The 20,880-nt window shown below is 35.0% G+C and overlaps 1 protein-coding gene across 1 annotated transcript in view; it reads right to left on the bottom strand.

The window, feature by feature from the left end:
- LOC107696707 (neurocan core protein-like) overlaps positions 1-20,074 on the bottom strand; it is a 76,223-nt gene extending 56,149 nt beyond the window's left edge. Inside the window, exon 1 of the mRNA XM_016497181.1 lies at positions 19,716-20,074. The gene's annotated coding sequence lies outside the window, so the exon portion shown is untranslated. The remainder of the gene's footprint in view (positions 1-19,715) is intronic.
- Between the last annotated feature and the right edge of the window lie 806 nt (positions 20,075-20,880).

Raw genomic sequence — 20,880 nt, forward strand, 5'->3', positions numbered from 1 at the left:
CCAAAAAAAAAAAAAAAACAGAATCCAGAAAAATTAAAATAGAAATGTAATAGGGCCTTAAAAATGTGGTGACAATCAAACACACCCTGACCTGTCCTGCATTCACATGCACACTAAAATACAATTGAACTAATATGTTTTTAAAAAGTGCACAACAGAAACACACAATGTGGTTTATTAGGTGGACTGTGTGTCCTTTATAAAGGAGATGAAGGAGAATATGAATATTAATGCAGTGGCAGGATGCTAATAAGGATGTTTTTTTGTAATACAGCACTAGCCACCCGTCAGACACACCATCAACAACACTCTCAGAATAGCAATCAGTTTACTGAACTTCCCCTCGCTGTACGTCTCTCTCAGTGGGTGGTCTGTCTTTCAGTATCCTTCACGCCGTCTCTAACCGCTTACATAGGAAACTTCTGGCTTCTGGATAATTTCCCTTTATATTACATTCTTTTAAATGTAATGAAACACATTAACACTCGCCCACACAGCAGCACAAACCGGCTACAGCCAGAACACCCTAGAAACACCCTAATGACCACTCAAATAACCCCCTAACACTCATGTTTTTATCATCCTCCTAGCAACAACCTATAACACCCTATCAACCAACCAGCAATGCCCTAATGACCCAGAACCCCCTAGTAACTACTTAGCAACACCCTAGAAACCACCCAGAACACCATAACCACCTAGCAACACCATAGCAACCACCTAGTACCCCCAGTACCCATTTCGCAACACCCTAGTGACCACCCAGAACACCATAACCACCTAGCAACACCCTAGCGACCACTCAGAACACCATAAGCACCTAGCAACACCCTAACAACCACCTAGTACCCCCAGTACCCGTTTAGCAAAACCCTAGCGACCAGCTGTCTTATCAGCCCGCCTGCAAACAACAAGTGAGGAAGAACTAATCACTTGATTTCTGGACTAAATTGACAGTTTTTGCCAACATAAGACCAAAATCTGGCACGAAAACAATGAAGTAGTATTACAGTAAATAAAACTAATTAAATAATAAAATAAATGTTAAGAAACTGTTGAAAGCACATCTAATGTTGGTAGCATACAATGATTAAATGTGGTGTTTTATATGTCGATGTTTGTTTCCATTCTTGTACTTTTATGTAAAGCACTTTGGTTCAACCTCGGTTGTGTTTTAAATGGTGCTATATAAATAAATAAACAAGAACAAAATAAGATCAAATAAAATACAATTATTTAAAAAATATAATTATTTTATTCAGCAAGGATGCATTAAACTGACCAAAAGTGACAGTAAAGACATTTACAATGCTTTTGAACCATACATTCTCTTTTCCAAATTAAAGTATAAAAGATGCTGTAACTGTAGTGTAAGTTCAGGAGTTGTAATGAGCCTGAGTATGAGGAGGCCTCAGCAGGGTCACGAGAGGCTGAGAGATCAGGAGGGTGTGAATTTGGTGTCAGTCAGCAGGACGTGTGAAGTGATTTCATGCCCTCTATCCATTATGCATGCGGCGAGGACTCGCTCCCTGATCTCTCTCGACTGGCACCAGCATCCCGACACTCGGCTTACAGCTCACAAACGCTCTGCCAACAGCACCTCCACAGGGAAACATGGAGAGAGGAGGAGAAACGCCAGCATGTAAGAGCCAAACAGCACCAGAGACAGCCAGAGAGAGAGAAAGACGGAAATAAAAGGGACGGAAGACTTATTTACAGGCATGGGAAGGTCGTGCACCAGTTCGGCTCCAGCATTGAAATGTCAGATGAGTTTGTGAGCGAGCGAGCAGCTATTCTCTGTACTGTAAATGCAAACTCGCTGACACTCCAGGCGTTTAGCATTTCAATTCCTGAATGCTTCGGCAGCGCTTTTGTCAGAGGTGATTTAACTCGCGTCGGTTAGCTGTGCTATTTAGAGCGGTAACTAGAGACACAGCTGAGGCCGAATCATGAGCGGGACTTTAACAAACTACGGTACTGAAACTGCAGCATTTATCATAAGCAAACGCGAGCAGGACTGTGTGTTTATGGGATGTATCAAAGCCGTCTCGTAGCCCACGGCTGTTTGATGCAGACTGCACACAAAAACAACAAGCACACAGCTTTTCTTATCAGCCCGCCTGCAAACAACAAGCGAGGAAGAACTAATCACTCGATTTCTGGACTAAATTTTTGCCAACATAAGACCAAAATCTGGCACGAAAACAATGAAGTAGTATTACAGTAAATAAAACGAATGAAATAAAAAAAGATAAAATAAAATAAAATAATTTAAAAAAATTATAATTTTATTCAGCAAGGATGCATTAAACGGACCAAAGGTGACAGTAAAGACATTTACAATGCTTTTGAACCATACATTCTCTTTTCCAAAAAAAGTATAAAAGATACTGTAACTAGTATAACTTGAGCAAAAGAAACAAGTGATAAAAACTACTTATTTCACAACAAAATGAGGCACAAGGACTCCTGGAAATACCACTGAACAATGGCTCAAATGAATCAGTGAGTTGTTTATACTGATTACTTGACATTATTCATCCAAATTAGTCGCTTTACTAAAATAAATCAGACCGATATAGAGGAGATTGTGTTTCATTACTGATCAGCTCGCTCTGTGCAACACAACGTGACATAAACAGCAAAAGCTACACAGCCTCTTCAGTAAAGCAGCTTGTTGCTGGAGAAGCTGCATTTTTCACAGATAAGCTACTGTCACACTGACAAATGTTAGTAGGGCTATTACTTTAGTTAACAGCCTCTCCAGCACTAGTGTGTTAGACGGACAGATTCGGTTTAGAGAGAACAACAAATCTGATATCTGATCGCATACACACTGCAGTGCACCATGGGAGGATTTGGCTGAAGACATAAACAAAGTGAGTTTCAATATGAACACAAACATTTCTCATCCAATGATCTGAGCTGCTCTCAACATTCATTTTAAAGCTCTCTTACTGGTAGACAAATACTTAACTCATTTGTTTCTCTTTTAATTTCTACTATAAGAGTTTAAGAGAAAGATTCGATATGAAAGCTATGAACGCACAATATCTGAGCAATAAAACAACAAGAAATGATAAAGACATCTGATTGACAGCTTGCAAAACAAGCTATATGTCAGACAGGCTGAGATATGCTGTGATATTTGTCTGAAATGTCATTTGATTCACTTTATGTGATTATAAACACAAGCTTGAGCTTTTTTTTAAAGATGTGCCTTCAGCTGCATCTTAAGCAGAAGAAGGGGAAGTTTAAAAATGAATCAGAGTGAATGAAATCAATATAATGTGACATTTTAAATATATATTTTTTCAGAATAGCACACTGGAGAAAAATATGACAATAAAATAAAATGACCGTGACTTTCACTTTTAACATTTGTATTCTGCCTTTATGATCTGAAAGACTGGGGAAAGTGATATGAAAGTCATGCACATAAAAACATTAATGAAACAGATAGCAACAGATATAAAGCATTTAAAAATAAAAACGACACACTGAGAAAAAATTAAAACTTAAGCAATTTTCACTCAGAAATTGTAGTAAATTTCAAATAATTACAAAGAAACGGCAAGTAACATATTGAATTAAAAGTGAAATTTTGAAGTAAAAAAAGTGAAAAAATGGAAATCTGAAATGGAAAAATGGAAAGGATTACAGTTATGTTCCAAAGGATTTATATTTTAAATAAATGCTGTTCTTTTCAACTTTCTATACATCAAAGAATCCTGAAAAATAAAATGTATCACAGTTTACACAGAAATATTCAGCAGTACAAATGTTTCTTGAGCAGCAAATCAGCATATTATAATGATTTCTGAAGGATCATGTGACAATGAAGACCTGCCAAACTTCAAGATTCATGATTAACTATCCCCATAGTGGTCAATCTGATCTTTGAGTTAAAGCTGAAAATGATAAAGGCATTGAGTTAGTTTGAGGTTAGACACGACAGACAGTTTCTCAAGGCCTTTTTTGCATTTTCTGATTAAATCAGCGTCTGTGTTTTCCAGGCCATACTCCCGCCACTCAAATGCAGCTCCGGCGGCTCGCTCCCCGTGTGACTTCATCAAAGCGAGACGCAGCTGACGCTGAAGCTGGATCACTCGCTCTGTGTTGCTGCTGCTTCATACTGTCGGTGTTTGATTGGTCTGTGTGAGTCTGCGTTCAGTGCCGGTTTATCTGAGAGAATGAGTGGATGTGAGGACTCCAGCTTCTTGGAAATCAGCAGGTTTAAAACACAGAAAGTCATGAAGAGAAACCAGTCTGTGGGCTGAAATCTAAACTACAAACCAAATGAAACGGCTCTAGAAACCTAAAACATTTTTACTGAAAATATTGCCAGTACAAAATGAATTTCATTAGATGTTTTTCATTTGTGTATCCATTTATTTACTTTGTACGGTTTGACACTTTCTATACTGAAAAGTTCAATCTAGTGTCGTAAATGCAAGCTAAAATCCAGTGTTTTTTTTTATCATTGAGATACTTTTATAGTTTATTTTTACATTTTACATTTCACTTCAATTGTAGTTGAAGCTTTAGTAATTGTCCTGTGTTTTTGTCATTTATAGTTTTTGTTTTATAAAAAAAAACATGTCTATATCATTTTCATTCATTTTTATTTCAGTTTTAGTTATTTTAGTTAGTTTAGTACTTGAAATGAAAATGAAAGTGAGATATTTTGCCTTGGCAAACAGCTGAAATATACTGTAAGTAAGTAATAAAAAATGTTTTTTATGGTTTTAGTTTTAGTTAACTACAATAACCCTGATTAAAATTATAATTATTTAAAAAAAAAAAAACTGAAATAAAGCTGAAATAAAATAAAATATATCAGATGGAAAGATTTTTACTTAAACTTAAATGAAAATTAGAAACTGAAATAAAATACTGTAAGTCTGAGTTAAAGTGCTAAAACTGAAAATAAATCTAAAGCTTAATAGACAAAACATGAATAAAAGACAATAGCCTATAACAAAATTATTTCAACAATTCTAAAATTATTAAAACTCAAATGAAAATTTCAATATTTCAATAATTCAAAATATTAATAAATACTTTAATAGTATATAAATAATACTGAAGTACGAAAATTACTAAAATTAAAGAATGTTGAATAGAAATATTTAAAAAACAAACACTAATCAAAATAAAAACAACATAAAAAAAATGAATAAACCTTAAACTGAAACTAAAATAAAAAAATAAAAAAAAACTATAATAGTACATACATAATAATAAAATAACTGGTTCAATAAAAGTGCATTATTTTACCCAATATTTGTGGTTACAGTGTATTTGTAATCATATTAAATTACTGCATCCCTAGTCAACACAGCTTGTTGCTTGTTGCTAAGTGATAGATGCAAATATGCAACAAAAAAAACACCATAAATACAAATATTGCAAGTTGCTAAGCAGTGTATGATTATTGCATCCTCAGCATAGCATCAATGCTATATGTGTGCTGCCTATGTAGACTTAGTTTCATGAGGTTCCACTCTTTACAGACAGTATGCAGTAAGACGACTCACTAGGGTGCTCACTGTGAGCAGCCGTGACGAGCACAGATTCACGGACGGGTCAGAGAGTGTGGTTTTCTGCCTCTCTGTGTAACTCGTGCAGCTCATCAGCACATCTGAGAGAAGATAATGAGAGATAATGAGTATTTCCCTCTACTCCAATGCCTCTTCAGATTCAAAGAGGGACAAGACATTAAAACAACAAACAGCCTCGAACACAACACACCTCAGGAGGCTTCAGAGCTCAACAGACCAAACGCCATCAAACTCTACAGAGGGAAACTGAATTTTCCTGGGCCAACATCACTGGCTACATATGAAATATTATTAGGAGTTGTTTTTAAAGCAACTTATACACGCAGCCTTTTAAAAGTTTGAGGCCAGTGATTTTTTGTTAAATAATTAATACTGTTATTCAGCAAGGATGCATTAAAGGGATAGTTCACCCAAAAATGATAATGTGATGTTTATCTGCTTACCCCCAGGGCATCCAAGATGTAGGTGACTTTGTTTCTTCAGTAGAACACAAACGGAGATTTTTAAGTCAAACCGTTGCAGTCTGTCAGTCTTATAATGGAAGTGGATGGGAATCACGGCTTTGAGAGTCAAAAAAACATAAACAAACAAAACCAAATTAAACCCTGCGGCTTGTGACGATACATTGATGTGTAAAGACACGAAACGATCGGTCTGTGCAAGAAACTGAACAGTATTTATATAATTTTTTACCTCTGATTCACGCAATGTCCGAACGGTCCTGAGCGCGTCCTCGACAGCCTGCGCGTGAGGCGTCTTCTTCTTCTTCTTGCTTTACGGCGGATCACAGACTTATAAGTGCATTACCGCCACCTATCTCTCAAATGGACCATTGACACTCTATCTACAATCTCAATTAGGAGTGTCAATGGTCCATTTGAGAGATAATGCTGTCGAGGACGCGCTCAGGACAGTTCAGACATTGCGTGAATCAGAGGTAAAAAACTATATAAATACTGTTCAGTTTCTTGCACAGACCGATCGTTTCGTGTCTTTACACATCAATGTATCGTCACAAGCCGCAGGGTTTAATTTGGTTTTGTTTGTGTATGTTTTTTGACTGCAACGGTTTGAGTTAAAAATCTAATTTGTGTTCTACTGAAGAAACAAAGTCACCTACATCTTGGATGCCCTGGGGGTAAGCAGATAAACATCACATTTTCATTTTTGAGTGAACTATCCCTTTAAATTGATCAAAAGTGACAGTAAAGATATTTATAATGTTACAAAAGATTTCTATTTCAAATAAATGCTGATCTTTTCAACTTTCTGTTCATAAAAGAATCCTGAAAAATAAAATGTATCCCAGTTTCCACAAAAATATGAAGTGACTAAAACCAGAAAAATCAGAAATGTTTCTTATATATCAGCATGTTAGAATGATTTCTGAAGATCATGTGACACTGAAGACTGGAGTAATGATGCTGAAAATTCAGCTTTGATCACAGAAATAAATTACTTTTTAAAATATATCCACACAGAAAACAGCTTTCTTGAATTGTAATAAAATTTCACATTTTTACTGTTTTTCCTGTATTTTTGGTCAAATAAACGCAGCCTTGGAGAGCAGAAGAGTCTTTGTTCAAAAACATTTTATACTAAATTTTATACTAACCCCAAACTACAAAAAATATCAAAAATATATATGAATAAACCATACATTATTTTTTTTTACAAAAAATAAATAAAAGATATACTTTAGCTCCTTCACACTTATGAAATCTGTTTTCCTGAAAATAATGCTCAATGAAGGACCTCAACTACATATTTAAATGAGCACAATTCGACAACAAGTTTCAAAATATCACATAAATCCAAATGTTTTCATTTGCAAGGCATATAAACGCACACACACACGAACCACTTGAGAAGCCTCACTAACACTTGGAGACACTGTGAGATTTCATGGAGATGTGGGTGTATGACATCATTCATATGTGCAGGCATTATGGGAAGGAGATCAGAAATCATAAACAAACTCCAGCTTTCAGATGAGTTTGGGTTTCTCACATATTTTCAGCTCTGTCTCGCTCAGACAGACTTCCAGCGCTTCTCATCTCACACACCCACACACACCACAATGAAGCGGCTCTCCTATTCAGACCGGTTTAAATCTAATCCGGTTCTGAAGCAGCGCTGACATTTACATGCAGGAAAATCTGTGGGAGTCAAAACCACCCACAGCAAAGACGAACCACGTCTCTGTAATATCTGCTCCAGACAGCGATGAGATCTAACGGAGAGCAAGCAGAGTCAGAGATCTTAAAATGAACCCAAACATTTCTTATCCGATGATCTGAGGTGCTCTTACTGGATGATAGGGATTGATGTTATTTCTCCTGATGAATTTTAGGAGAATCATCTAAAACACACTTACATCTGAGCCTCCATTCATCAAGAGGAGTAATACAAACACACACAGGTCAAAGGTCAAACCATAATCAATGCTCACACTGTATATCACAACTGATTTGAGATCTTTTGTTGTGAAACAGCAAGTAAACTCATTTCAAAGGACATACTTCAATATACCACAATTACATTTTATTCTGTTTTTATTTATTTCACAAAATTATAAAGATATTCATACCAATAAATTACTTTGAAATATGACATTTTGAATTCAGTGTTGTTAATGGTAACTAAAAAGTATTTAAAATATTTTTGTTAATTTAAATAAATCTGAAATAAATCATATATATATATATATATATATATATACACACACACACACACACACACACACACACACAAAGTATATACACTAAAAAATACACAAATATCAAATGAAACATTTAATATTTCAAAAAAAATTTGTTAATAAAAAAGTATTACAAATATTTTGATAATTCAAAGAAATCTGAAATAAAATTACATAAGACTATATTCATAAAAAAATTTACACAATTCATATTGTTTATTTTTAATGAAGCACAATGCCTTAAAAAGTAATACAAAACACAGCAAAACAAGAAGAAATATATATACAGTATATAGTAAAAATACTATATATAGGCTATATATATATACATATATATATATATATATATATATATATATATATATAACTGTCAATGTGCTGTTGACAGATGTTTTTCCATTCTATTTCTATTAAATAAATAATTTTAATTTTAATAATATTTCTATTAAATAAATACATTTATTTCATTTACAAAACATTTTTAGTGTAATTTAAATAAAAAAACAGGATTTTAATAGCAAAAACAATTGTAACGTTATTTTAAAATATTTGTAATTATTAAATGTTATTACTTAAGAAGTCTTGACAATATTGCTGATTATTTGATTATAAAAAAAACTTTGTTTTCTCTTTTCTTTAATCTTTCCCTGTCTAGCTTGTACTTATTTACACAATGCCTGAAATTTGGTATGATGAGCACTTCCTGTGACTGTTTGCCTCTTATTTTAATAGCAAAAACAATTGTAACGTTATTTTAAAATATTTGTAATTATTAAATGTTATTATTTAAGAATTCTTGACAATATTGCTGATTATTTGATTATAAAAAAAACTTTGTTTTCTCTTTTCTTTAATCTTTCCCTGTCTAGCTTGTACTTATTTACACAATGCCTGAAATTTGGTATGATGAGCACTTCCTGTGACTGTTTGCCTCTTTAAGATGAATCGCTTGATGTATTCCCCAATTGTAAGTCGCTTTGGATAAAGTGTTTGCTACATGAATAAATGTAAATGTAAAACTAAAAGTATTTGAATTCTTTTAATTGTTAATTTTGTTTTTAATCATTTTGCTTGTTTTTCATAAATGCATGCTTTACAATATTAAACCACAACAATAGATCCAACAACACAAAGCAATTAGTAAAATAACAATAAAAGACAAAATTATTGTAAACATAAAACCCTCTACACATGTATACGAATGCATAACCATGCTTTTTTTTGTTGTTGCATGGGACACATGCATGTTTTGCATGCTTAAAGCATCTGTATTCACATAAATACAGCCTAACATGAAATGCAGACTGATTAAGCACAGTTTTTCTCTCAACTCAGCTGGTGCCAATTCAACACAGAAAACTGCGTCAGCCGTCTTTACAGAGAAACAAACAGATCAAAGTCTCACCAGTGGCCATCAGCGCTTCATGGCCAATTACTGTAGGACTTTAGCACAGCCGAGCACAAAACCCAAAGACAAGAATCATCTCTAAAGGAGGAGAGACATGAAATAATGAAGCTTCAAGCCAGAGGCCTGTCAGCCGGTTAACCCAGAGATAGACGGACTGATGGTAAGACAGACTTCTGACGGGCTAATTATCATTATCCACACCGATATAACTAACCAATATAGCTGTCTATGTGATGTATATGAGCCTGCGGAGCTTCACATAGCCAGCGGTCTCAGGAGCCGAGCATCTGACTGTCAACCGGCTGGCAATGCGAGGGTTAACCGGCTGTCTGGTTGCCATGGTTACTCCGGCATACCGGGAGACTCAAACTAACCGTGGAGGGAAAAAACGCTTCATTGTCTTTTGCATATGGATATCGGTTCACACTCGGTGGTGGTGGTGAGACTCAGCGTTGAACACATTTCTGTTGCAGCTTTTTAAGGTCTGCAGAAAAACACACATTATTCCATACCATAAATGTTGGAAAATATACTATTTTTTAAATAAATGTACAAAATAGGTTTTATAGGAATAACAACTGTAACATTATTCATTAAAATATTTTTAAAATAATTATTAAATATTATTTAAAAAAATAAGTCATTATTATTTTTGATTTGACCATTATCAATTATTTGAATTTATTTAATTTTTTATTTTAAATAAAGGAAAACTGGCACTAAAATTATATGCATTTTAAATGAATGTAAAAAATAAGATTTTATAGAGGAAACAACTGTAATGTCATTAATTACAAATATTTGTAATTATTAAATATTATTATTAAAAATAAGTAAATATAATTTTTGATTTAACTGTTATTAATTATTTGAATTTCTTTTAATTGTTAATTTTAAATAAAGAAAAACTGACATTAAAAACAATATGCATTTTTAAAAAATGTACAATGGGGTTTTATAGGGAAAACAACTAAGATTATTATATTCTTTATAATTATTATTAAATATTATCATTAAAAATAAGTGATTATTATTTTTGATTTGACTTATCAATTATTTGAATTTCTTTTCATTTGTGATTTTAAATAAAGAATAACTGGCATTAAAAACATGCATTTTAAATAAACAAAATATGGTTTACGGGGAAAACAACTGTAATGTTATTAATTACAAATATTTTTTAATTATTAAATATTATTATTAAACAATATGCATTTTTAAAAAATTTACAATGGGGTTTTATAGGGAAAACAACTAAGATTATTATATTCTTTATAATTATTATTAAATATTATCATTAAAAATAAGTGATTATTATTTTTGATTTGACTTATCAATTATTTGAATTTCTTTTCATTTGTGATTTTAAATAAAGAATAACTGGCATTAAAAACATGCATTTTAAATAAACAAAATATGGTTTACGGGGAAAACAACTGTAATGTTATTAATTACAAATATTTTTTAATTATTAAATATTATTATTAAAAAATAAGTGACTTATTTTTTATTTGACTATTATCAATAATTTTAATTTCTTTTATAATATAAATAAAGAGTTAACTAGCATTAAAACAATATGAATTTTAAAAAATGTACAAAATAGGGTTTTAGAGGGAAAACAACTAAGATAATTAATTATAAATATTTTTCAATTATTATTACATAATATTATTAAAAATAGGTTACCATTATTTTTTGTTTGACTATTATCAATTATCTGAATTAATTTTCAAATAATTGATTTAAAATCATTTCAAATCATTGAATTAATTTTAAATTGGCACAAAAAATGATACGGTAAAGATGCAAAACAAGAATGACAAATAATTTATATACACTATACATATGTTTTTTTTAATTTGATCTAACCCCTTTTATTCATGCAAACTAATATATTCAGGCTGATTTAGTTATAATCAATAATTTGGAATCGAATCAGTGAATTTACATGTTTAATGATCAAATTTGCACTGTAATTGCAGAAGAGAAACGTGTCACTGTGGTGTAAAACACAAATTCTGTCACAATCTATCAAGCCAAACACGCTTGAAGGCGCTTCATATCAGCGTCTGTCTGCGTGTAACGCGAGAAGAATGGACGATAAACACAAAGAAACTGAGAGCCTTCCTTTGTTTGACTGTTTCTCTCTCTCTCTCTCTTTAACTGCCCATTACACGTCTATGGAGGACGGCCGAGGGGGGCTGGGAAAGACCTCCTGCAGACCAACGGAGCGACAGAAGACGTACAATTAAAGAGAGAGATGCTGGAGAATAATAGCAGGTTTCTTTTCCTGTGAGAGGGGATTTATATTAGTGAAAGGTATTAAAATTGCAAGTAAAAGACCTCCAAGGATACTAAACTGCTATTATAACTGCTTTGTTTCAGTGCAATGCTTTTCCCTGACCCAAGAGCTCTTGCTCTGAGGAAATTAATTTCTTTATATTATCCTCTACTAAAAATAAACTATATTTTTATTATTATTTTCTAAAGACGATGCAAAAAAGAAGCCATTCTGAAGGCACAACTATGTATATACTGTAAAAAATTGGACAGTTTGTTCTGGTTTTATGCAAGTCAAATATATTTACTTATCATGACTAATTTATTTAATAATATGACTAAATCAAGTACATTAGATTACGTCAACATCACGTTTCACCCATGCAAAACCCACCGCAAAGACACATGATTTGAGGAATAGCAATAGTGATGCTTGACTTAGCAAACACCACTAAACATCAGTCTCAGCTCAACAAATAATAGTAATGAAGATCTGACATGTAAATATACTGTATGTTATTCATGTAAATACATTAGCAAGACAAAAGCATTACAGAAGCCCCAGGAACAGTCATTAATATTCGCACAAAAACGTTCTCTGAGTGTAAACAGTATGTGGAGTGGGATTTAGTAATGAGACAGCAGTGAGTGAATCAGGAGCTGTCCAGTGCTGAAACACACTCACACGTCATTACTTAAAATAAAATATAGGATTTTACAGGGGAAACAATTGCGAGCTTAATTAAAAATGTTTTATTATTATTTAAAATAAGTGTTATTTGACAATCTTATTTATTATTTGATTTTTTTATTGTTAATCTTAAAGAATAACTGGCATTAAAAATTATTTACTAGCATTAAAAAGACAGAAGAAGCAAAACATTCTTTTTTTGGAGGATTCAAAGACTGACACTAAAATAGCTTATGAAAATGTATGCAACTATATAAAGTAATGTTATTTCAAAATGACAAGTGTGAAATTGCTTAATCCAGGGTTAAAAAGCCACCAAACTAGTTTTAAGTGCACTGTGCAAAGCCAAAACATTTCCATTTCTATGTATTATTATAAATAGATTTATAGATTTAAGCAGGGTGGCTACTTTTCATCTGTAGTCCCAGGGCAGGTTGATGTTTAAAAAAAAAATCAATACATGGGATTTTTTTGAGAAACCACCATTACTTTTTAGATCTTTTAATTCTGGTGGGAGTTTTTCCAGGTCTTGTGCTGCATGCATGCTCATGATGAACACGACAAAAACATGGTTTATGTAGCACTTACATATGATATGTGTGAATAAAGCTCTTGCTGCTCATAAAAAGACACTGAATTTCCATTAATACATCTAGATCAAAACTCACAGGCTTATTCCCACAGCATTGCTCATATGCACCATAACCAGCGCATAAAAAATAAAGGTGTTCAACTAAAGAAAAAGACATGTTGTAGACATAATGTTTTCAGGGAAAACTTCTATTCCCAAACCTCATTTACTGTATATTCTACTCACACACACACACACACACAGTCTGGGTCCGTCTGATCTCAAACGCTTCAAACCTTCATGTCTTCTATTGAACTTGATGCCCTCCAGCAGGGCAACATCATTTACCCACAATCCCATATAGGAAAGCAAAATCACAAATGAGATAGCTGTACAATCTGAGCAGTTTCTCCTAGACGATAATGAGATTAAAGGGAGGCCAATGGAGCCGTTTGCTGAAGTCTCCTGCTCTCAAATGCTCCTCCTCTAGAGCTCAACTGTGTTTCAAACTCTGCCATCAAATGCTGCCTGACAGCCGCTGACTCATTTGTTTTCTGCTTGTAGTTTTTGGACCAAAATCTGAGACAAATGCAACTTTTAAATTAAGTTTGCATTGGTCAGAATCAGTCTGAGTAATAAACGTTTCCTTTTAGGCTGCGGCACATTTACATGAACTTCTTAAATGTTTTTGCAGTTATGCAGTTGCTAGGGTGTTGTGGGTGTTTGCCAGGGCATTGCTACTGTATTCAGTAGTTAGGTTGATATGGGTGGTTGCCAGAGTGTTGCTATGCAGTTGCCAAAGAGTTGCTATGCAGTTATTGAGGCATTGTGTGTGGTTGCCAGGGTGTTGCTATGCAGTTGTTGCATCAATATTGGTGGATGGTTGCCAGGGTGTTGCTATGCAGTTGCCAAAGAGTTACTATGCAGTTGCTAAGGCATTGTGGGTGCATTGTGGGTGGTTGCCAGGGTGTTGCTATGCAGTTGCTAAAGGCATTGTGGGTTGTTGTCAGGGCATTACTATGCAGTTCCTAGGTCGATATGGGTGGTTGGTTGCCAGGGTGTTGCTATGCAGTTGCCAAAGATTTGCTATGCAGTTGCTGGGTCAATATACTGTAAGTGGTTGATTGCCAGGGTGTTGCTATGCTGTTGCCAAAGAGTTGCTTTACAGTTGCTAAGGCATTGTAGGTGGTTGTCAGGGCATTGTTATGCAGTTGCTAGGTTGATATTTGTGGTCGGTTGCCAGGCTGTTGCTATGCAGTTGCTAACGTGTTGCTACATAGTTGCTAAGGCACTTTGGGCGGTTGCCAGGGCATCACTATGCAGTTGCTAGGTCATTATGAGTGATTGCCAAGTTGTTTATGAGCAGTTGCTAAAGCATTGCTATACAGTTGGCAGGGTTTTGGAGGTAGGTTGCCAGGGCGTTTCTATGCAATTTTGTGTCGCTATAGGTTTTTGCCAGGGCATTGCTATGCAGTTGCTAAGGCATTGTGAGTGGCTGCCAGGGTGTTGCTATGCAGTTGCTAAAGCATTGTGAGTGGCTGCCAGGGTGTTGCTATGCAGTTGCTGAGTTGATATTGGTGGTTGGTTGCCAGGGTGTTGCTGTGCAGTTGCCAAAGTTTTGCTATGTAAGCCTAGTTGCTAAGGCACATTGGGCGGTTACTATGCAGTTGCTAGGTCATTATGAGTGGTTGCCAGAGCATTGCTATACAGTTGCCAGGGCGTTGCTATGCAGTTGCTAAGGCATTTTGGGTGGTTGCTAGGGCATTGGTACGCAGTTGCCAGGTTGTTTATGAGCAGGGCATTGTGTGTGGTTGCCGGTGCATTGCTAGGCACTTGGTGGATCGATATGGGTGGTTTCCAGGGCATTGCTATACAGTTGCTAGGGCATTGTGGGTAGTTGACAAGGTGTTGTTATGCAGTTGTTAGGATGTTGTGGGCAGTTGTGTGTGGTTGCTAAGGCGTTGCTATGCAGTTGCCAGTGCACTGTCAGTGATTGCCACAGCGTTTCTATTATAAAGTTTTTGTAGTAACCGTGTTCATCAGCCCAGCAGTGATTCAGCAGGCATTAATGAACTGATGTTCAACTTAATTAAAACAGCATGAACTTTAGCATGAACAGACAACATTATCATAGATTCTGAATGTGTGCTCAGTGATCCTCTAAATTGACAGTCTGTATGGGGCTGATTTCACTACACGTACAACCTGCCATATCTTCTTAAAAATTGAAAAATCTTCCAAATAGAGTTTCACAGCCTGAAAACATTTTTAAGAGCCACCATTTACTTACACTCATGTTACACTCAAGGCTGCTCTTTTCCATCAAATGAATGAATAAAATGGCCTTGAAGCTAATAAAAGCATCTCATACATTCATATGGCTCATTAAGATGCATGTTGCCAGGTTGAATCCAATAACAAACAAATAGCATCCGACATTAAACCTTGAGCAGCATTTTGTGGTACTTATATGGTGTTTTTTGCTGCTGCTGCTGTTGTCTTTTTTTTCGGTCATTTTTGGAGCCTGTCCTCTTTTGCTTTCATTGCATGGAAAAAGCAGCGTGAACATTCTTTAAAACATCTCCTTTTGTGTTCTGCAAAAGAAAAGAAACTCAAATGGGTTTAGAGCACATGAGGGTTGAATTATCCCTTCAGGAGTGTATGCATAACAAAATAACCACCGAATAAAGTTGAAAGGTTCTGGAAGATCCGTGTTTATGACGGCATGTGTCTGGCGGGCTGCCAGAGACCCTCCTGTGAACTCACACACATCCAGACACAATTAATTCTGCATGAGACTGAAGAAGCGTGTCCTGTGTTCCTGAGAAGCTTGTGTGTTTGCACACAAGGTTACAAGTGTTTGTTTCTGTGATTTTTACTTTTTCTGAAATAAATGCGGTTTTTAAATATGTGCAACAGTAATAGTGATGCTTGAACACCACTAATAAGATGTTTAGTTGCATGTGTGGTTCGGTTTTGCTTAGTTAAACCTCATCTACGTTCCACTGCAGAGAGTCCAGTATGCAGATGGTCAGCAGTATAAACCAATCAATACAGCAGAGCGTTTAAACTCAGAGTAGCAGTGTGTTTGTTAAAGAAACATCACGTCCACATCACTTCATGAGCTGCTGATCCATGGAGATGAAGGACTTAATGGTAAATACAGACTAAGCACTGAGCAAACAGACGCCGTCACACACACACTGAACACAAACACTGAGAAACACGTCTTAAACACGTCTCCGCTCAGGAACGCACCGATACAGAACAAAGAACAATTCACAGTGAAGCTCTGAATTTTAGACACTTTAGGTAAAATCAGACGTTTTTATGTGAAATAAAAACAGGCTACTTTTGAAATCTGGTATCTTTAAATTGGAAAAAATACAACATTTTCCGCTTTCGATATCAGCCAAATCTGAACAGTTTTTATTTTTTATAAAATTCAAAATCCAGGTGATATATCCATATGAAGTCATAGTTCACCCAAAAATCAAAAATTATATTTTACATAAAGAAAATAAAGCCTCTTTTGATTTATGCCATTTTAACGACAACTAAACACATTTAATAAACACAAAATAATGCAAAAGATATATATATATATATAATTAAAAACTTAAATATTTAATAAAAATTTAAATTCTCATTACTGTAAAAAATACAATACAGAAAACCATTCAAAATTTTACATTATTATTATTACTTTGATTATTTTCTATTGATTTTTAAATTAAAATCAATATACTGCAAATGCATCCCAACAAATACTACCACAATGATTTGTTAAATATTTCAAAATGTAAAATACATAGCATGTTTTGCGTACCGCAAATGGGAATTGTATTTAATTGCCATGAAAATCGTGTCAAAATGCTGTAACATCAAAATCTCAATGGTATCTTGCCGCAAAATACAATTTATCATTTCTTTCTTTTCATTTTGTAGTGAAACATGACCTATATTGGACTGAATAGACCATATAGACTCAAAAACTGTTTTCAATGCTCACATAGGCACTGTGTGTGTGAGAGAGAGTGCTGAGTGTCATGGCCATACTGGTGAATAAGAGCCTCTGATATTGAGTTGAGCTGCTTTTTGAACAGACTGGCTCTTAAGGAGGACAAAGAGGCAGACAGCTGCAGGAGAAGAGAGACAGAAACCATTGTCTTTGTTATAACTTCAATTATATGCATAGGCTTAATATTTATATTGCTTTTTATCATGCCAATAAAACTGCTTCTGATTATGTGTTAGTAAAAGAGAGAGGAATTCGTACTGCATCGATCAGTCGCTGAAACACAAAGGCTGACCAGATTGATTTGTGAACTATACATAACACCTGACCCCGAGCCCTGATTTCTCTGATCCATTCACCCTTCGCTCCCTTCACCCCTAAAACACCATCTCATTATCAGACTCCAATAAATCCATCACCATTAATCCTCTTATTTTCACCCTAACCTCTCATCGTGGCCCTCTAAACCCACACATCCATGTAGGCCTGTGATTAAACCCAAAAATCACAAATTGCAGACGATCCCAAAGGAAATGCTGATGGAGAATCCTGGCAGCTGTCTGACTGGCCCGTGATTATGTTGTCACAGCACCGCGGTCAATGTGTCGTACAGGTCTGAAGAGCCTCCACTCGGTCGGTGGAGCTGTGAAGAGGTGCCGGGATGAATAATAAATGCCCGCAGCTGCCGGAGACTTTATGATCTCCAGCAACTTCAGAACAGCTGCCACAGGGAACGAGATCTTAGCCTACACCTCTCGCCGAGAACCGCAGCTGCCCGTCGAGCACACTTACTAATGCTCACCAACACTGATATCTCTCTTTTGCTACAAAGGAGCAGCGAGAGCATTCGTAAGCTGATATTTACAGCACCCTGTTCTTCTGTACAAGCCAACGGCTTCAGGAATCAGCTGATCGGAGCAGGAACTATTTCTGATTTGAAGTAAACTGGCTCATTTGGACATTACAACACAAAGCATGTTTTTAAGTCATATTTTTATGGTGTATCACTGCTTATGACTGTAACTTAAGTAAACATTTACATGCATTCTTCAGTATCTTGATTGCAATGGTGGGATTTTGGCATTTCTTTTATTCTTTTCTGCACTTCTCTTCTGCTCTAGCTTGTGTGCTATTTTTATTACATTTACATTCATGCATTTAGCAGACGCTTTTATCCAAGGTAACTTGCAAAAGAGGAAGTATCTTATGCTGTGATTTTAACTTAAATATTTGCATGCATTCTTTGTGCAGTATCTTGCAATGCAAATATCTTTTGCAATGATTTTCTTTGTTCAATATCTTGTGACTTGCAACGCTAGTGGGATTTCTTATAATAACTTTTACTGCACTGTTCTATCTGTCAACTCTTTTCTGCATTTCACTTCTGCTCTAGCTTGTGCACTAATCAATCTTATGGCATTTATGCATTTAGTAGATGCTTTTATCCAAAACAACCTGCAAATCAATGTCTCATGCTGTGATTTAAACTTGCATGCATTCTTTGTGCAATATCTTTCAACTTGCAATGCAGTGGTGAGATTTTGGCATTTTTTGTTACTTTGACTGTAGCATTATATATTTCAATTTTTTTCCTGCGTATTCGGTTCTTATTTTATTTTATTATAACGGTTCTATTTTATTGCATTTACATGTATGCATTTAGTATAGGTGCTTTTAGCCAAAGAGACTTACAAATGAGGAAGTCTCTTATGATTTTAATTTAAATGAATATTTACATGCATTCTTTGTTCAATATCTTGCAACTTACAATTAAGTATAGTGGGATTTCTTATAATACCTTCTACTGTATTGTTCTATATTTCCATTCTTTTCTGCATTTTACCTCAGCTCTAGTTTGAGTACTAATCAATCTTATTACTTTTATGCATTTAGTAGATGCTTTTTTTCAATTCAACCTGCAAAAACAAAGTATCTTATACTGTGATTTTAACTTAAGTAAACATTTACATGCATTCTATGCATTCTTTGTTTAAAATCTTGCGACTTGCAATGCAAGTTTTTGGCATTTCTTATAACTTTTACTGCATTGTTCTATCTTATGCATACTGTTATGGCTCTTTTAATAAAATGCTTATAATGTTCTATCTAATCTTGAATAAAACCATCTGCTGAATAAATAAAAAATGTTAAACGTAAATATATACGACATCATTCAGGATTTCTTGTGGCTTCTACAGATGTCTAAAGTATTTCCAAAAATCTCCCACAGAGACGATGCACTAACATTCACTACATTGCACATATGTGCAGATGCTCAAACAGAACTAGATTTCCACATTCAGACAATCAAGTCATGCAAGCAGAAATTACATGCTGCCCAAACGATTTGGCTGCGATTACAGACATCTAGACGGTTAAATCGGATTTGAAAGATCCACTAAATCAGACATCCATCCACCAAAACCCCTACTGCTACTTTAATCCGCAACTAATAGTTATGAGAAGGTTTCCTTTTTACCTGGAGTTCTTCAAGTTGTCAGAGCTGAGAGTATGAGTCCACACCGGCTGAACGGATGAAGATCAGCTGAGAACCGAACCGATGTGCGGATGCTCCGGTGCCTCTGGCAGAGAAAGAGCCGATCCGATCCGAGTCTGCTGGAACTTCTGTCACATGAAATTAATTGAACTCCACAAAAGAAGCTGCAATTGCTCTCGAACAGTTTCTGACGGTAAAGCAATGACAAGCACCGGGCACATCCGCGGAGGAACGGACACAGCAGAGACGCGCAGATTGACGCCGGTCTCTCCGCAGCGGCGCCTCCGTCTACTGGAGAGATCAGAAACAAAAGCGTGCTGGAGAAGAAGAGAGAAGCACAGCGCTCCACAAAACCCCCTCCCGATGCTGAGAGAGAGAGAGCGAGAGAGAGAGAGAGGTGCATTCACACTTGAATAGAACTCAATACATCAATACATCATTTATGTTAACAAATCATTTTAGGCTCCAATTTGATTATAAAGTTGCTAAACATGTATTGAGTAAAGCTCTATACAGTGCACTAGGGTACACTGTAAAAAAAAAAATTTAATAAAAAAATTAAAAACAATAAAAGGTTGACCTAACTAAAAAAAATAAGGCAACCATATCGCAGTCAACTAGCAACAGTGAGACAATTTAATAACTTTAGTTCATCTAATGAATAAAAGTCAGTCTATCGGATTTTACAAGATCTGTCAAATCAACCAAAAAAAATTAACATTTAGCAATGCTAATTCTCTTTAATAATCCTCTTTTTTAATTATGTTTATTTTCAAACACCCACAAGTATCTGCCTCTTAAAACTAGAGGAAAACATTTATGCTGTTAAACTAATATATTGGATTTAAATGTTGCAATGAGATGCACATACCTCAGCGCATGATTCTCAAACATGGTGAGGATCAACAAATGTTAAATCAGTAAAAATATGAACTCTGATCCACGTGACAGTTGACTGACAGTGACAACAGCAGCAGCAGCAAAAATTAACCCAGTAAAATATAAAACAATGACAATATTTTAATAATAATTCAAATAAAATGCTGCAATGCATGCTGGGAAAAAATATGAACTCTGATCCACGTGACAGCTGACTGACAGTGACAACAGCAGCAGCAAAAATTAACCCAGTCAAATATAAAACAAT

The sequence above is a fragment of the Sinocyclocheilus anshuiensis genome, unplaced genomic scaffold (assembly GCF_001515605.1).
Source record: "Sinocyclocheilus anshuiensis isolate Anshui unplaced genomic scaffold, SAMN03320099.WGS_v1.1 scaffold217, whole genome shotgun sequence".
NCBI lineage: Eukaryota > Metazoa > Chordata > Actinopteri > Cypriniformes > Cyprinidae > Sinocyclocheilus > Sinocyclocheilus anshuiensis.